This window comes from Pan troglodytes, chromosome 1, assembly GCF_028858775.2.
Source record: "Pan troglodytes isolate AG18354 chromosome 1, NHGRI_mPanTro3-v2.0_pri, whole genome shotgun sequence".
NCBI lineage: Eukaryota > Metazoa > Chordata > Mammalia > Primates > Hominidae > Pan > Pan troglodytes.
The window spans coordinates 172,927,711-172,945,953 of NC_072398.2; the positions used below are offsets into that span (position 1 = coordinate 172,927,711).

Sequence of the window (18,243 nt, forward strand, 5' to 3'; positions counted from 1 at the left end):
AAAACCATAAAAACCCTAGAAGAAAACCTAGGCAATACCATTCAGGACATAGGCATGGGCAGGGACTTCATGACTAAAACACCAAAAGTAATGGCAACAAAAGCCAAAATAGACAAATGGGATCTAATTAAACTAAAGAGCTTCTGCACAGCAAAAGAAACTACCATCAGAGTGAACAGGCAACCTACAGAATGGGAGAAAATTTTTGCAATCTACCGATTTGACAAAAGGCTAATATCCAGAATCTACAAAGAACTTAAATTTACAAGAAAAAAACAACCCCATCAAAAAGTGGACAAAGGATATGAACAGACACTTCTCAAAAGAAGACATTTATGCAGACAACAAACACATGAAAAAATGCTCATCATCGCTGGTCATCAGAGAAATGCAAATCAAAATCACAATGAGATACCATCTCATGCCAGTTAGAATGGCAATCATTAAAAAGTCAGGAAACAAATGCTGGAGAGGTTGTGGAGAAATAGGAATGCTTTTACACTGTTCATGGGAGTGTAAATTGCTTCAACCATTGTGGAAGACAGTGTGGCGATTCCTCAAGGATCTAGAACTAGAATTACCATTCAACCCAGCAATCCCATTACTGGGTATATACCCAAAAGGTTATAAATCATGCTACTATAAAGACACATGCACACGTATGTCTATTGCGGCACTATTCACAATAGCAAAGTCTTGGAACCAACCCAAATGTCCATCAATAATAGACTGGATTAAGAAAATTGGCACATATACACCAAGGAATACTATGCAGCCATAAAAATGGATGAGTTCATGTCCTTTGCAGGGACATGGATGAAGCTGGAAACCATCATTCTGAGCAAACTATCACAAGGACAGAAAACCAAACACCACATGTTCTCACTCAGAGGTGGGAATTGAACAATGAGATCACTTGGACACAGGGCAGGGAACATCATATACTGGGGCCTATCGGGGGCTGGGGGGCTGGGGGAGGAATAGCATTAGGAGAAATACCTAATGTAAATGATGAGTTCATGGGTGCAGCAAACCAACATGGCACATATATACATATGTATCAAACCTGCACTTTGTGCACATGTACCCTAGAACTTAAAGTATATATATATAAAAAAAATTTCTTCTCTTTATAAATTACCCAGACTCAAGTCGTCCTTTATAGCAATACAAAATGGAGTAAGACATCACGGTATTTCTCACACCTAGAACAACATGTAGCATGTAGTAGAGCATCAGTAATATTTGGTGAATGAATTATGGATACTTAGGAAAAGCTCAGCAAGACAAAATCTATCAGCCATGTGCCACTGTCCAACTCATAAAAATAAAGCAATGAGGGCCGGGTGCGGTGGCTCACGCCTGTAATCTCAGCACTTTGGGAGGCCGAGGCGGGCGGATCACGAGATTAGGAGATTGAGACCATCCTGGCTAACACGGTGAGACCCCGTCTCTACTAAAAATACAAAAACTTAGCCAGGCGAGGTGGCGGGCGCCTGTAGTCCCAGCTGCTCAGGAGGCTGAGGCAGGGAATGGCGTGAACCCAGGAGGTGGAGCTTGCAGTGAGCCGAGATTGTGCCACGGCACTCCAGCCTGGGCGACAGAGCAAGACTGCATCTCCATAAATAAATAAATAAATAAATAAATAAATTAATTAATTAAATAAAGCAATGAGGTTAATTCTTTTATTCTACCTAAATATTCCTTAGATTAATGATTAATTCCTTCTCTTCATCACACTACCATATGTCTAGTCCAAAATCCCATCATATTTCACCTTTATTTCTGCTGTAACCTACACTTTGTTCTCCCCACCATAACTGAATACCTGTCTTACTGCATAGCCAGAATTTAAAAAGAAATATAATAATATTACTCTCCTGTTTAATATCTTCCAATAGCTCCATGCTCTTTGAATATAGTACCAAACTCTTACAGGCTCACAAGAGCCTGTTGTAACTGGCCCGATAAATTTCAGACTCATTGCTTTTTCTTTCTGTTCTGGACTGTATTACTTTCAGATGCTCAACTGATCTATGTTCTCTTTTAACTCAGGGCCTTTGTACGTGTTACTGTGTTTGCCTAGAATACTGCCTTATACACCCTCTACACTTCTCCATACAATCCTCTATCTAGATGATCTCTACTCATTGTTATGGTCTCCATTTAATATCACTTCTTTAGAGTGCCCTGCATGAGATTCCATATGGTTCCCAACTTCATGCCTTCATGGTTTCCTGCATGCCCCCTTTTCAAACACTAATGGTTTTTTCAAAATAATTTCTTTCCCTACCAGGCTAAAAGCCCCATGAAAGGAGAGGTGGATTCTATTTTGTTCACTGCTGTGTGTGTGTGTGTGTGCATGTGTGTGTATGCCAGGCATATAATATGTACTCAATAAGTATCTATTGAATAAATAGTGATCATGTAATACTAAAAGTATCCTGCAATGTGAGGTATCATTTCTATTTTTCAGATAAGAAGACTAAAATCTAAAGAGACTAAATTTCAAACTCAAGGTCATATAGCAAATAACATAGTTAAGAGTCAAATCTAAGTCTGGATCCAAAATCCATGCTCTTTCTTCTATTCCAAAATAATTTTCTTCAGCTAATCAAATATTCTACTTACCAGCAGGTCACAACCTATGTCATATACTTGGTTCTAATTTGGAAAGAATTATAATTTACCAGACACAACCAATTCCTCCTGCAATGATGCAGAAGGCCCCATAGAACCTTTCAATGTGGTTGCTGAATGACTCTGAGCATAATTATTATCGGAAAGAAGTGCAAAAATAGTTCAGGTTAAGATATATTCGTCAGCTTGCTCCTTTCTGCCCGTGGATGCCGCCGAAGAAGCATCGTTAAAGTCTCTCTTCTCCCTGCCATCCTGTCTAAGTCAGAGTCTCCTAAAGAGCCCGAACAGCTTAGGAAGCTCTTCATTGGAGGGCTGAGCTTTGACACCACTGATGAGAACCTGAGAAGCCATTTTGAGCAATAGGGAACGCTCATGGACTGTGTGGTCCTGAGAGATCCAAACACCAAGTGCTCCGGGGGCTTTGGGTTTGTCACATATGCCACTGTGGAGGAGGTGGATGCAGCCACAAATGCAAGGCCACACAAGGTGGGTGGAAGAGTTGTGGAAACAGAGAGCTGTCTCAAGAGAAGATTCCCAAAGACCAGGTGCCCACTTAACTGTGAAAAAGGTATTTGTTGGTGGTTTAAAAGAAGACACTGAAGAACATCACCTAAGAGATTATTTTCAACAGTTGGAAAAATGGAAGTGATTGAAATCATGACTGACTGAGGCAGTGGCAAAGAAAAAGGGGCTTTGCCTTTGTAACCTTTTACAACCATGATTCCGTGGATAAGACTGTCATTCAGAAATACTATACTGTGAATGGCCACAACTGTGAAGTTAGGAAAGCCCTGTCAAAGCAAGAGATGGCTAGTGTTTCATCCAGCCAAAGAGGTGAAGTGGTTCTGGAAACTTTGGTGGTGGTCGTGGAGGTGGTTTCAGTGGGAATGACAACTTTGGTTGTGGAGGAAACTTTAGTGGTCATGGTGGCTTTGGTGGCAGCTGTGATGTCAGTGGATATGGTGGCAGTGGGGATGGTTATAATAGGTTTGGTAATTATGGTGGTTATGGAGGAGGTGGCCCTGGTTACTCTGGAGGAAGCAGAGGCTATGGAAGTGGTGGACAGGGTTATGGAAACCAGGGCAGTGGTTGTGGTGGGAGTGGCAGCTATGACAGCTGTAACAACAGAGGTGGAGGTAGCTTTGGCAGTGGCAGTGGAAGCAGTTTTGGAGGTGGTGGAAGCTACAGTGATTTGGGCAATTAAAACAATCAGTTTTCAAATTTTGGACCCATGAAGAGGGGAAATTTTGGAGGCAGAAGCTCTGGCCCCTACGGCGGTGGAGGCCAATACTTTGCCAAACTATGAAACCAAGGTGGCTATGGCGGTTCCAGTAGCAGCAGTAGCTGTGGCAGTGGCAGAAGATTTTAATTAGGAAACAAAGCTTAGCAGGAGAGAAGAGCCAGAGAAGTGACAGAGAAGCTATAGGTTACAACAGATTTGTGAACTCAGCCAAACACAGTGCTGGCAGGGCCTAGCTGCTACAAAGAAGACATGTTTTAGACAAATACTCATGTGTATGGGCAAAAAACTTGAGGACTATATTTGTGACTAATTGTATAACAGGTTATTTTAGTTTCTGTTCTGTGGAAAGTGTAAAGCATTCCAACAAAGGGTTTTAATGTAGATTTTTTTTTGTACCCATGCTGTTGATTGCTAAATGTAATAGTCTGATTGTGACGCTGAATAAATGCCTTAAAAAAATAGTTCAGGTTATTTATGTTTCCTTTTTCTTGGATGCCAGATAAACAGTTGTTGACTGGACTTTCAACTCAGGCAGACAGATGATCTAGTTAAGTTCCTGGCCTGAGAGAGTGTCAGTAGAAGAGCCCATATTTCTCACATGTATGGAATTGCGTGAAGATCTTTCATTTATTCTACTCTGCTGTAATTCAATGTGATTACTTTGACTAGTGAATGAGAGGTGGCTCTTTAACCATAAACAAGCGAATGGGTTAAAAAAAATCAAAATTAGTATCTATGCTTTCAATGAGAGGAGTGAAGGGGCTATGATAAAGATTAGTAGGACACAGTGGCTGGTGGCTTCATTGCACCCACACCCCTCATTTGTGAGATGCCATTCACCTGTACATCCACCAGAGGGCAGCAGCAGCAGCGAAGGCCCACCTCCCTGGTGCCACACTTCACACCACACTGTCCAACCACACGTGGCTATTGGGCACCTGAAATGTGGCTAGTGCCACTTGTTGAAATGATAACAGTTTGGATATGTTGAAAGATAACAGTTTAGATATATTGGATTAAAGAAAATATATTATTAAAATTCATTTCACCTGTTTTTTTATTTTACTTAAATGTGGCTAAGTGGCAAATTTAAGGTGACATATGTGGCTTGCATTCATAGCCCATGCTAAATTTCTTTTGGGTGAAACTGCTTGACACAATCCATGGCATAATAAAACAGAATTTCCAAAATAACTAAAGTTTGAATCTCATTTTCAGGCTATGTATATATTATACAAATATCATGTCATGATAAGAATTTGGAGGGATCTTGGAGCTTGTCCTTATTTTACAGCTAAAGAAACTGAGGCTCAAAGAGATGAAGCAACTTTGCCCAAGGTCACACAACCAGTAAGTGGCACAGCTGGGCTTTGAACTTCAGTTTCAAACAAAATCAGTTCTTCTCCACTCAGTGAGTGGCCCAGAAATTGTAGGTATCCCTGGACTTAGAGTGTACCTCTGAGAGCTCCCATCCCTCTATCCCCAGCACCAGTGGCTGGCACATGGCAGGAGCTCTGTTCTACAGCATCCAGTCTGTGTGAGATGCTTTGTTTACTGCACCACACAAAGGATACCAAGACAAGTGCTGCTCAGGCTCTGTTCTCTGGAAGCTCATGGCATAGTAGAGAAGATACCAGATGGACAGTAACCAATTAAAATTGTAAAACAAGTTCTAGCTAAGTACCTTGAAACTAATGTGGAAATGTGTTCAACCTCTTTAGTAATTAAAAAAATGCAAATAAAAATAATGATATGACATTGTACTTTACTCACATCCTTCCTAGTTTCAGGGACCTTAAAGTAGTTCATAATCCTACCTTCGAAAAAAAAATTAACAGAAAATAAAATCAACAACAAAAAAAGAAGTTCTTCTTTATGTAAATGTGTTCTATGGGAGGGACAAGATGTCACCCAAGTAAATGATTTGGATGATATGAACATTTCAATTGCCGTGATGTCCTTTGCCTCAGTTTGCTTAGCTTTGAGAAAAGAAGTTAGTTATAGCCAATTGGATATTTGATATACACTAGGAAAAATATTTATCTTTATTTAGTTTAAGAAAATCCAGAATTCCCAGGCTTTTCTTCAGTATCAAAATGGAAAACTTACTTAACAGAAGAAACCAAAACTTACTCTGTCTCTGGTATCTACCACAGGACTTTACATATATCATGGACTTAACTCAATAAAGCCTTGCTGAATACAAGAAGGTACCTGCGTTTATTCTGTGCCAGTTATGTGCCCATATACCTTAACAGGCCTCTTTCTATAAATAAGGTCATTTAATAACCTTAAAACCCTGAAAATTTTAGTCTCCATTTTCAGATAAATAACAGAGGCTCCAAAAAAAAAAAAATTGATAATCTTGCCCAAATCCCTAATTACCAGGGAGCAGAGCTGCAATTTGGACCCATAATGTATTTTGTTCCAAAGCTTGCATCTCTATGCTGTGTGAAAGGATAGGAGAATAAATGGAAAAAAGAGAAGGAACAAAGGGGAAGAAGGGAAAAGAGGCAAAAAGGGAGAGAAAGGAGGCAAGAGAAGGATGGAGATGAAAACAAAGATGCAAGGGAAGAAAGGGGTGAGTGAGTATGGATTTCTACCTCTTTCAGCACATAGTCTAAAAAGAAAGATAAAGAGTAGGGTCAAAGCTTCCCTGGAAAAAAATATTCCTAGCAATTTGGAGAGACAGTTTTTAAAACGGCAGGTTAGGAATTCATCTACTGTCGAAGGCTTGGCTCTCAGAAGTTCCCCCAGGATGGTTTCTTCTCTTGCCACCTCATTATCGCCGGGAACAATCTGCATGGCCAGTAATGAGAGGATCTTAATGCCGGCAGTCTCAAGAGTGGGTAATGGCCCTGCTCGCGGAGTTGGGGTCACAGGTTCAGGCCTGGATGCTGTGGAGAGAGCTGCGCGAAGCTACAGACCGTCCCCCTGGACCAGCAGTCCATTAGCCCTTACCCCCTTGGTATGGCAGTAATGAGTAGGTGAGGCCCACTCCACAGCCCCTGCCAGCAGACCCGTCGGAGTGGGGTTGTGGCCTCCCAGTGGCAAGTGCTTCCCGCTGCCAGCCCTGACCAACCTGCTGTCCTTGCAGTGCTGTCGGCCGGCCTGCAGGATAGGGTTTGTCAGGATTCAGGATCCTCTCAAATTCTGCTCCTAACAACAATGCAATTAATTAGGGAGCCAGATAATTTAAGCTTTATATTCATAAACTATAATATTTATATAGATTCCAATTGTATGTTTTCATCTGTAAGCCCATTCTGTATAGTAGAAAAAAACAGATTTTCTAGTCAGAGTTCTAAGCCTAGCATCCCTCTATTAGCTATGTGACCTTGGGCATATTACTTCATTTCTATGAATCGTGGTTTTCTCACATGTCATGAGGAATATTAATAATACCAGCCTTATAGGTTTGTTCAGATTATTATTATATATTTGTTATTAATAACTAACATTGAGTACTATGTATTGGGTTCTGTGATAAGTGCTTTTATACATATGATTCTGAATCCTCTGAACTCTACATGTAAATATTACTCTTATCCCTAATCGACAGATGTTGAAACAGGGTAAGACTGAGTTAGTTCGTGTCAGAACTGGGATCTGAAGTCTGGTCTCTCTGACAACCTTTGTAACCTTAACCACTATGCTATAGTGAAATTATGAATTCAATACCCAGAGTAAAAGCCTGATATGCAGTACATTGTCAATAATTATATTAGTTCTTTCTCCTCTCCTTTTCTCTTTGTCTGATATAACAAGAGACACTCAGAAAACATAAAGCTGTCTAGGTATTTCAAACAGGAAAGATTCAATAAAGGAGATGGTCGCATACAAGATGGAAGAGCTAAGAAGCGAAAAAAGGATATTCAGACAAGTCAGAGAGCAGCAGTACGAGGAAGCCACTGTAACCCCTAGGCTAGAGGAATAGGGAAAAAAGGTGGTACCACCAAATCCCAGAGACCAGGGTCACCTTCAGAAGCTAGAAGCACAGAGAAGCCCTGGAGGAAATGCTACCATTTCTGGAGATGCAATCACAAACCACGAAAGCCAAGGGTAAAAATACCCTGTCCCTCTTCCCTCCTTCTGGTCTCCAACTTACCACAGCCTCAAATTAGTAATACATACTCAGAAACTCAAAAAGAAGGAAGCTAAGGAAATGTTGTTTCCTGCAAATTTTTCAAAGAAGGACAGAGGGATCTGAGATTAAATATACAGGTAATTGACACATCTACAATGCTATGAAGTAGTTAAGTTGTGGCGAGCACAGTGGCTCACATCTGTAATCCCAGCACTTTGAGAGGCCAAGGCAGGCGGATCACGAGGTCAAGAGTTCAAGACCAGCCTGGCCAACATGGTGAAACCCCATCTCTACTAAGAATACAAAAATTGGCCAAACTTAGTGGTGTGTGCCTATAATCCCAGCTACCCGGGAGGCTGAGGCAGGAGAATCGCTTGAACCTGGGAGGTGGAGGTTGCAGTGAGCCGAGATCGTGCCACTGCACTTGAGCCTGGGTGACAGAGCAAGACTCCGTCTTAAAAAAAAAAAAAAATGTGGGTTGTGATTATCCTCTCTGTTTGACTCTGTCAAGTATTCATTTCATGGCACAATAGTGATCTCATTTTATAGATGAGAAAAGAAAATCCGGACATTAACTACTACTCCCAGAGCTCCAAAGAGGAAGTGAGTATTAATTTTGTGAGATTCACGGAAGGCTTTAGAGTAGGAGTGACTGTGGGGACATCATGGGTCATGGGTGAAAAGAGTTTTGTCAGATGGATCAGATTGAAAAAGCACTACAAGCAGTGGAAATAGAAGAGGTAAAGGTATCGATCCATGTATTGAAGGGTTTGGGCTAGACTGTCTCTGAAGTTTCTGCCAACTCCTTTTTTTAAACTTGAAATTCTACTAGAAGTGAAAGAAATATATTATCCAAATTGTTTTTTATAGTACCTAAAGGCATTCGTTTTCTAATATGAAATTATATTACTTGACCCATTTATGTAGGCACTGTGATGTACCTTTCATGTTGATAAAGAAATTAGTACATAGATGGAGCAAATGCCACTAACAAGATCGGCTCAAAAGGGACAGAGAATTTTGGTCTCTTATCTGTCTTCTTACTACCTTGTGTTAACAGTTTGGAAAGAGCAGCACAGCGGCTATACATTAACATTTTGGTGATTCATTCCTTCTGGAATATACTGTCAGGACATTTGATCTGCATGTATTTCCTTTATACACTCCTTTGTACTGAATTTGATGGATAAACTTTCCTACTGATGTTACACACCACATTTCAGCTATTAGCATGCAACACCTTTGCTCTTAGAATTTTTACCTCTAGCTTCTCCTGGCTCCAATCCATCACCCCACAGTGTAGTAAATGGACGGCTCATTTTGAAATGCAAATCTGATTATTATAATGCCTCCCCTCCGCCTCACTTAATATCTGTCTGTGGTGCCCCTTGCCTTCAAGATAAATCTAAGCTCCTCTAATATCTTTGCTCCTTCCTAAGTCTCTCAGTACTCCCTGCCTTGAACTCTGAGTTTCAGATGTGTTGAAATACTGACTATGCTCTTTTATGCTTCCATGCGAATAGTCTTTGCACATGCTGTCTCCCCTAGAGTATCCTTTCCCAACTTCTGTCCCAAGCATTATCTATTTCTTCCTAAGGGGATTTCACCCTGCCCCCACCTCCCTCCTTTTCCTTTGTGTTTTCAATGCGCCCTGCATATATTGCCAGTATGGAACTATCGCTCAGTATGTGTAGTTTTGGGTGTGTACAACCTGCTTGAAAGGCTGGCATGTAGTAGAAACTTAATAACTGGCAGCTCTGGGGGTTTGTTGTTGTTACTTTTATTCATTGCTATGTTCCTAGTGTCTAACAGTGTCTGATACACAGTAGATATCAAATAAATGTTTGTTGAATATCCTAAAAGTTGGAGGTTCAAAAAGAGAAGTAAAACTAAACAGTTTTAAAGCCTCTATTTATTAAAATGTGGTACCATTAAAAGATTGTCTTTAAATCATACCTGCTTCAGAAGGTTCAGTAGGAACTTGCTTCCACAGATAAGAAATCCAGCTGTGAGTTTGTCAGAAGTAAGTACATTAAATAAGCCAGATCCTCTTTGTGCATGGCTATTTGCTTTTATTCGTTTCCTTTGCTCTTTAACCCAACAGCCAGCCACCTGAGACAGGGCTCTAGTTTAATAAGCAAAATTATTCCCAGAATGGAGCTGACCTGGCCAGAGACATTTAATAAGGAGGAGACTTGGTAGATAAGGATGGATATTTGTGGCTTCTACTATTTATGAATCATCCAAAGTCCAAACCATGCAGACACTTAAACTGGGAGGTTGGTGTTGGGGATAAGCCCTTTCTTAGCAGGTATGCATGGCCTATCACCCAGCAATCAGGGATTGGTACTATTTTGTGGTTCTGACTCTGGGAGTGGCTAGTTGATCAAAGCATTCTTTCTCAGCCAGTCCTGATACAGCCTCGTAATCCTTCATAGTCTAGAGCACACAGGAAGCCAATGCCAATTCTAGCTTGCTAGAGGAATTTGAGCTGCCAAGCCCAAGGCATTGTCAAGGAGGCCCTTCTTTGAGGGTGGTGTGTGGTAGCGTTTAAGCTTCTGCACTCTGCAGCCAGACTGACTTGGAATCTCCACTGTGTACTCTTGACACTTGTTAGCTGTGTGAGCTTAGGCAGGTTACTCTACCCCACAATGTTCTAGGTTCTGCAACTGTAACACAGAGATGGTAATGAGAGGATCCTAGGTGCCAGGGTTTTTAAATGAGAGTATATAGACATTAATGCTCAGAGTTGTGCCTGAAACACAATACACACTGTATAAGTCTGGCTCTTATGAGACAGCCCACAATCATATGCTGAGGGCCTAGTATATTCCAAGTGTTTTTCTAGATGCTATTTCCAGAAACACAGAGATGAAAAGATGTGGCTCCAGCGTCAATAATCTCAGCCTAGGAGAGATGAGAGACAAGTAAGCCAATCGTTGCAATATAGCGCAATAATTTGACAACTGTAATATGCAGGCTTGCATAAGATTATGTGAGAGCTCAGAGGGCCTGGGTTCCTGGGTCTGCTCAATAGGAAGACTTTAAAGGCTTCACAGATGAGGAGACACTGGAACTAACTCTTAAGAAGGAGTGGGGTTTGGAAAAAAGATTATTAGGAGAGTATGTTTCAGATAGGCAGCAAAGCACGTGCAAAGATGCAGAGCTAGAGACCAGTGTAGCTGTTTACGGAACTGTAATGTATCCAGGGGGTGATGCATAGGTCTGATGAAGTTGGAACAGGTGAGGTTGGGGAGTTCAGCAAGAGCCAGTGCCCGGGGTCCCAGGTGCAACCTTTAGGAGGTTGGACACAATTCTGTAGTTAATTAGGACTCTCTGAGAGTTGTGAGGTTCAGGAAAAGAAGAGAGAATTGAGGTGGATGCCTTTTGTTGCACTTTGTGCTGTTATGTTTATTTTGAAGAGAAAAAATATGAATACATCAGAAACTAAGCTTTCATGAGATTGACATTAGACTGCAGTTTCTGTACATTCAAATAGAATATTATGAGCTAATTCTATTTACACATGTGGTATATTTTTAACTCTATGATTCCTCTTCCGATGTTCTCAATCCGCAGGAAACTCATTTAGCCTGAAGGTTCTGAACCAATTACACAGTTTTATAAGGTCAAAATAAAAGTTGGGAGTCATTTTATTTTTATCTGTACTGGTAGAAATTACAGAATCAAACTGCTTTAATAAGAAAAAACACCAGGATGAGAAAAGTGAAAATAGAAGTGTCAGCACCATCAGAGATTTCTGCTGCATCTTGGATGCCAGCAGATGAGACCAGGGTTGGGCTGTGAAGTCCTTTGACAACCCCGTCTATATCCCTGAACAAGTTGCCAGGGCTTCAAGAGGGATAGACATGAAACACAACATCCTTCCACTCTTATTAAGATTTAATCATGCTTTCAACAGGATTGCAATGTTATTAAATTAGATTTTTTTTCTTCCTTAAAAAGGGATTTAACTTTTGCTTTCCTGACATCATAATCAACATGGAACAGATGCAAAGGGGAATCGGGTGACCTCTGGTAATATGGACCTATACTTAACATGTAGCATGTGAAGTTATTAAAATGGAAATTAATTCCTTTTATTACTATCGTGCCCTATCAATTAATTTGGTTGGAGATGCTTATGAATATGCAATCATTCCTCCCTGCTGCCCACCCCTTATTCTATGTGTGTGGAAAGCACTGGTGAAGCAATAGGTAAAATTTTATATATTTTTTTGCTAGTTTTGCTAGCACTGTTCCTCTTTGCTTCCTAACAATAATGGATAATATTGATAACTAATAGTTATTGAAATCTTCCCATGTGCCAAGCACTTTTGTAAGCACTTCATATTTATTGTTTTATTCAACCTCGACAATAAATTATTAAGATGGGTACTTTTATTATCCCCGTAGAAAGAAGAGAAAGATGGGACAGAAAAAGGTGAGGAAATCTTTTCTAGGTGGCCCAGGCATTCTGACCCCTGTACTCTTCACTACTGGGCCACACTGCCTCTTACTGGCTCCAGGTGCAAGGACTTGGGGAGAGGCCAAAGTCTCAGATGTCAAACTCCTGTAGGCTGAAAAAGAATGTGGGGGACTGGGGATGGAACAGAAGGCTCTGAGAGGGGGGTCAAGTATTTTCAAATATAGGTTTTGTTATTATTTTGGTATGGCAAGGCCAACAGATCAGGAGATGACTCCCATTGAAAAGATAGCTTGTTACACTCACAGACCCCAAGACAAAGTGCCATGCCTTGTGAGGGTGCACACTCAAGGCACCAGGATTGCTCAGGAGGTAGAGGGAAGGCAGGACCCTGATCAAGAGCCTTTATTGTGGTTTCTGTGGGAAGGAACAGGTGAGGCAGTTTGGCTGGTTTAGATAATTTAGCAGGCTCTGGGGAATAGAGGCTGTCCCCACTGTCTGGTTCCTGGCTCAGGTATAGGGGCAAGTGAATAAATGGGCTAGAGTAGATAAAGGAGGTGGTTGGGGGTATGGATTCTAGAGAGATTGGTTAGCATTTGAAAGGTGAGCTCCTGAGAGTTTGTTACTATCTCTAGGAATTAGCTAAGCCTGGGAATGGAGTAGCAGTCTGCAGTAACAGCAAGGCCCCAGACATCAAAGCATCAGAAATACAGAAACTAAAGAGACATAGTTAACAGAGTCGGGGCTTAGTGGGGTTGGTGTGGGGGGCAGTGTGGGCTGTGGAGGCTCCCTAGGGAAGGCAAGGAGGGTGGGATGGCCAGTAAGAAATTAAGACCCGAACGTACATATGATGGTCTCCATTGGGGGGTGGGGAATTGGAGACACTGAAATTAAGCTTTGAAGTATCTTTGGTCTTTTGATATTATTCATAGCACATATTTAACTTTCTACATGTATTAAGCTTTGCAGGGAAGGGTGTTATGACTCATCATTGCAGCTGGGCATTGCTTCATTGGGAGCAGGGACCTTCCTTTGTGTTAATCAACCTTGCACTACCCTGAAGACCTGATGTGAGGCTTGCTCTCCCAGAATGGAAGGGCTCTGTTTCACCTGCAGTTTTTAAATCCTGGCCCCAATAACACCCCATCAGGGCAGGTCTCTCTTTAAGTGCCAGTTGCATGCTGTGGATTTGGTAAAAAAGGAGCTTATTAAACCCAGGTGAGAGGAAGCCCTGGTGAAGAACCACGGTCATGGCTGAGTGCTCAGTTGGTAACCGCTGATTCACAAATGGTTCCTTTTCTCTTTCCTTTAAAAAAGGCAAGAGAAATTATGTGACAGGAACCAAGATAGTACTACAGGTTTGTTTTCTAATCAAGTACCTAGATAACAAGGTGATCTGTACGTTGTGTGGAGGCTGTTTAGTCGCCAATCCAGAACCAAAGAGTCAAGCTGAATTCCTTCCACTCTTCCATCCCCACATCCAATCCATTAACAAGTTTTCTCCTTTCCACCCAAAATGTGTCCTGGAATGCCCATACTCAACTCCCTCCACCTAAGTCTGAGAAGCCACATCAACTGTCTCCTATACTTTTACAAGAATATTTTCATGGGTCTCCTCATTTTGGTTCATTTGGGTCTCCTCTCTCTAAGGAGTCATTCAGGGCCATTAACACCTAGTTTAAAAACCATCCCAAGTCAGATTTCCTGGAAGCTGACCCTGAAACTGAGACTGATATGAACGCGATCTATTAGGAAGCTTTCCCAGGAAAAACTGCACAGAAGTAGAGTGGGGTGAGGAAAGGAAGGAAGGTAAGCAAGGGTGTGATACCAACTAAAGCCCCACAGAGGTAACTTTAGCCTAATCCCATAAGGCAGCAGTCCCCAACCTTTTTTGGCACCAGGGACTGGTTTTGTGGAAGACAGTTTTTCCATGGAGCAGGGTGGGGGTGGAAGGGTGGGGATGGTTTTGGGATGAAACTGTTCCACCTCAGATCAATCTCAATCAGGCATCAAATTCTGATAAGGAGCATGCAACCTAGATTCCTCACATGCACAGTTCACAATGGAGTTCCCACTCCTGTAAGAATCTAATGCCACTGCTGATCTAACAGGAGGCAGAGCTCAGGTGGTAATGCTCAGCTGCCACTCATCTCCTGCTATGCAGCCCAGTTCCTAACTGGCCACAGACTAGTATTCATCCACAGCCCAGGGGTTGGGGACCCCTGTCATAAGGGAAGATCTGGAGACAGCATAGACCACACCTCAGAGCTATCCTCATCAGAAAAAGGGAGTAAGAGCATTTAAGCTCATGCCTGCCATGCATTGGTTAAGGTCTGCCTCTAAGGAGAAATACCTTCCCAGGTGCCTCTAGAAATCTGTGTGTGCAGGCAAAGGGGGTTCTGATACCCTGAGTGCATTCTGATAAGGGGATGCAGGTGCTAGCCTTTGGGGGAGAGAGAACACGTGGAGTCAGTGTGCAGGAAAATGATAGCGGTCTAAGGGAAGATGGGAGGAGTACTGACAGCAACAGCTACACAAAGGCATCCTAGGGTCTTCATTCTAGTGGGAAGGAGCAGGCAAGGGAAGCTTAAATGGGCCATGCTCAGAATCATATTCCATTGACTAGAAGTCAACTAATGATTGATCCCTTAACCAATGCAAGGCAGGCACATGGCCATACACAACTGCAAGAGAAGTTGGGAAATGTAATCCATCTGTGTATCTAGGGAGAAGAAGATAATCTAGGCTTCTTGCCACAAATAGCCTCTCTTAATACTTGAATAAAACTGTAACCTCCCTACAGGGTCTTCCAAGTCTCCACATGTCTGGCCTCTACCTACCTCTCCATCTCTGTCACCTGCTGCTCCCTCTCTACCTCTGCATCCACTCTCACCATAGTTTAGCTGTACTTATAGACTGTTTTATCATATGCTGGGCTTTACTACCACAGACTCTTGAAAAAAATTAGTAGAAGGCTGCAGGTCTATAATTGCAATACTACTGTTATGATGATAAAAGTATTAATCTGACTTTTGAATAAAGGCCTTTGGTGGATTGTGATAAAGTAGATAATGAAACAGCTGGTCCCATTTAGTGGCGACTATAAGAACTAGAACTTAGCCTCCAATAAGCTCACAGAAAGAGGAGAGCTAGACCTCCCTGTGGGCAGCCCAGAGTGGCAGGGCACGCTCAACCAGCTGTATCATTGCTATTCCAAGTGCAGAACCCACGGGCCCTGGGCTCTCCCTTATTACCAACTGCCAGCATGACCTTGGGCAAGTTGTTAACCTAGATGTGCCTCAGTTTCATCTTCTGTAAAGGAGGGCTAATAATTGTTCCACATTCATGGAGTCATTGTGAAGAGCAAATGAATTAATACAATAGAGCTTAGATCAGTCCCTGGCACAGGCTAAGCACTTTAGTAAATGCTATTATTACTATTAGAGGACCTGCAGGCTACACAAACAACTTCCTACCCCGGTTTCCCGACCATCTCACTTACCATGCTATCCTGTTAGTGACTTTTTTTTCCCTCATTCCTATAGCCCCACCCCAGGCTAAGTGGGGTTTGGAGACAACCAATTAAATCAAGCTCCTATTTAACATCAACCGTATACGGATGTGCATCCTCCTGATCATGAGACACAATTTGAAGTCAAAGAACCAAAGGTCTATCTGTAAGCAGCCCTTCAAGCTGAGATAGTGAAAGTGCCCTATCTCGGGTTTTTCCCAAAGCTGCAGTTTTCCTTAGGCTCCTGGAGAATAGACCTCAAGTCTCCCCATAGGCCGGGGGTTGTTTACAACTGGCTTTTCTTTTATCCTGCCAGTCCTGGGCTGATGCTGCCTTTGATTGCACATCTCACAACTCCAGGGGGAGCCATTCTCTTAGACTACATAGTCTCCAGTCATGGCCCTGAACCATGCACTATCTTGCTATCTTAGTGTTTCTTGTGAAGGACACATGTTTTAGATTAATAAACAATTTGGATGTGAATTCTGATGCATTTGCTATTTGTGTGACATTGTATAAATTACCTATCCTCTTTGGGCCTCAGTTTCCTCATCTGCAATGGGGTGGTAATATTCATTCCACGTAGCTGGTGTTGTAAGGATTGTAATGGAGTACAGGTGAAAAGCCTAGCTAACTGCCTGATGACATCTTAGTCCCCTGGAGTTTGGTCGTCCATTGCTGGGTAACAAATTGCCCTAACAGTTAGTGGCTTTACAGCAAAAAACTGTTTATCTGCTTGTGATTCTGCAATTAAGGGAGGGCCCGTTGGGCATAGCTCTTATTGTTCCAGGTGGTGGTGTTTGGGGTAGCTCACCTGGGCTTGGAGGATCTAAAATAGCTTCTTTCACTTGGCTGGTGCTGCAGCTGGGGTGGCAGGAACTACTAGGTGTTGGCTGGGCTTGCTCTCTCTTTCTGCCTTTCTGTCGCTCACTGTAGTATCTCACCTCCAGCAGCCTGTTTCTCTCCACATGGGCTTTCTCTTCAGCAGGTGATCAGAATTCTTAACATGGTGTCTCAGAGCTCCCAAGAGTGCAAAAATAAATTCCACCAAAGTCTAAAGACCTAGATCGGGCCTTCACAGGGTGTTACTTCTGCTACATTCTATTGGTCAAAACAAGACACAGGTTCGAGGGGAAGAGAAGTAGCCTCTCCCACTTGAGAGGAGAAGCAGCATGCACATACATGGATGGAAGGAATCGTTGATGGCCGTTTTGCAGATAATCCATCATGCTCAGTAAGTGACAACCTTGGTTTTCATTCTTTTTGGATTTTAGAAGGGGGAAGAGGGTAGGTGGCTGCAAAACCAAATTGACTTTTAGCCAAAAAGCCCTAAGGACCAGGAAGACTCAGATCAGTGAGACAGAGTAATTCCCATTGCATTTCTCTTTTGGGATGGGAAGAAATCATTTCTGAGCTAACTGCTACTAGAACTATAACCTAGAAATATTTGATCCTTTTTTGTTTCCTTTCTGATTTTCCGATTCGAACTCACCTTCTACACGATCTGGCAGACTGGAACCAGAAACAGGTTACTGATATTTAGAGAAACATCTGTATTTGTTATCTATTATTGCACAGCAAGTTACCCCAAAACTTCATGACTTAAAGTGACAACATTTTGTATCTCACAATTTCTGTAAGTCAGGAATCTGGAGTGAACTTACCTGGAGCCTCTGGCTCAGGCTGCAATATTAGTCGGGGCTGCAGTTATCCCACAGTCTGCCTGGGGCAGAATCCTCTTTCAAGATCCCTTACTTGTTATTGGGAGAGTTCCACTCCTGGCAGGCATTTGGACTGAAGGCTCGGTTCCTCTGGCTGCTGGCTAGAGGTTTCCCTCAGTTCTTTAGCACAAAGACCTCTTCGTAGGGGCAGTTCAAATATGGTAACCAGCTTTATCAGAGCAAGCGAGCAAGAGAGCCGGAGAGTGAGAGAGTGACTGCTAGTGAAACAGAAGTCATATGCTCTTTTCTAACTAACAAGATAATAATTGCTGAAGCAACATCCTGTCATTTTTGCTGTATTCGATTTGTTTGAAGCAAGTCACTACAATCAAGAGTAGGCAGATTATGTCACGACACAAATACCAGGTGGCAAGATCACTGGTGGCCGTTCTAGAATTACAACTCTCGCCACTCCTTTCAGCAAATTTAGAGTCCTCAAATTTCACTTCATCCCTGGATATCATAGCAGTACGCATGGGTTATAATCAGGGTGACTATGTGTCCTAGTGTAACTGGAATAGGTGCAATTTAGATAACCTAGAAAAAAAGATGATTCTAAGTGTAGAGGAACAATGCCTTGTTTATAAAAAATATCAGCAGAAATTTTGTTCATCT

General features: G+C 42.1%; 1 protein-coding gene and 1 pseudogene across 6 annotated transcripts in view; both read left to right on the forward strand.

The window, feature by feature from the left end:
* The window catches only part of DAB1 (DAB adaptor protein 1), a 1,250,022-nt gene that overhangs the window by 191,191 nt on the left and 1,040,588 nt on the right, over positions 1–18,243 (forward strand). The gene's annotated exons all lie outside the window — the stretch shown is intronic.
* On the forward strand, positions 1,034–13,144 carry LOC740754 (heterogeneous nuclear ribonucleoprotein A1-like; annotated as a pseudogene).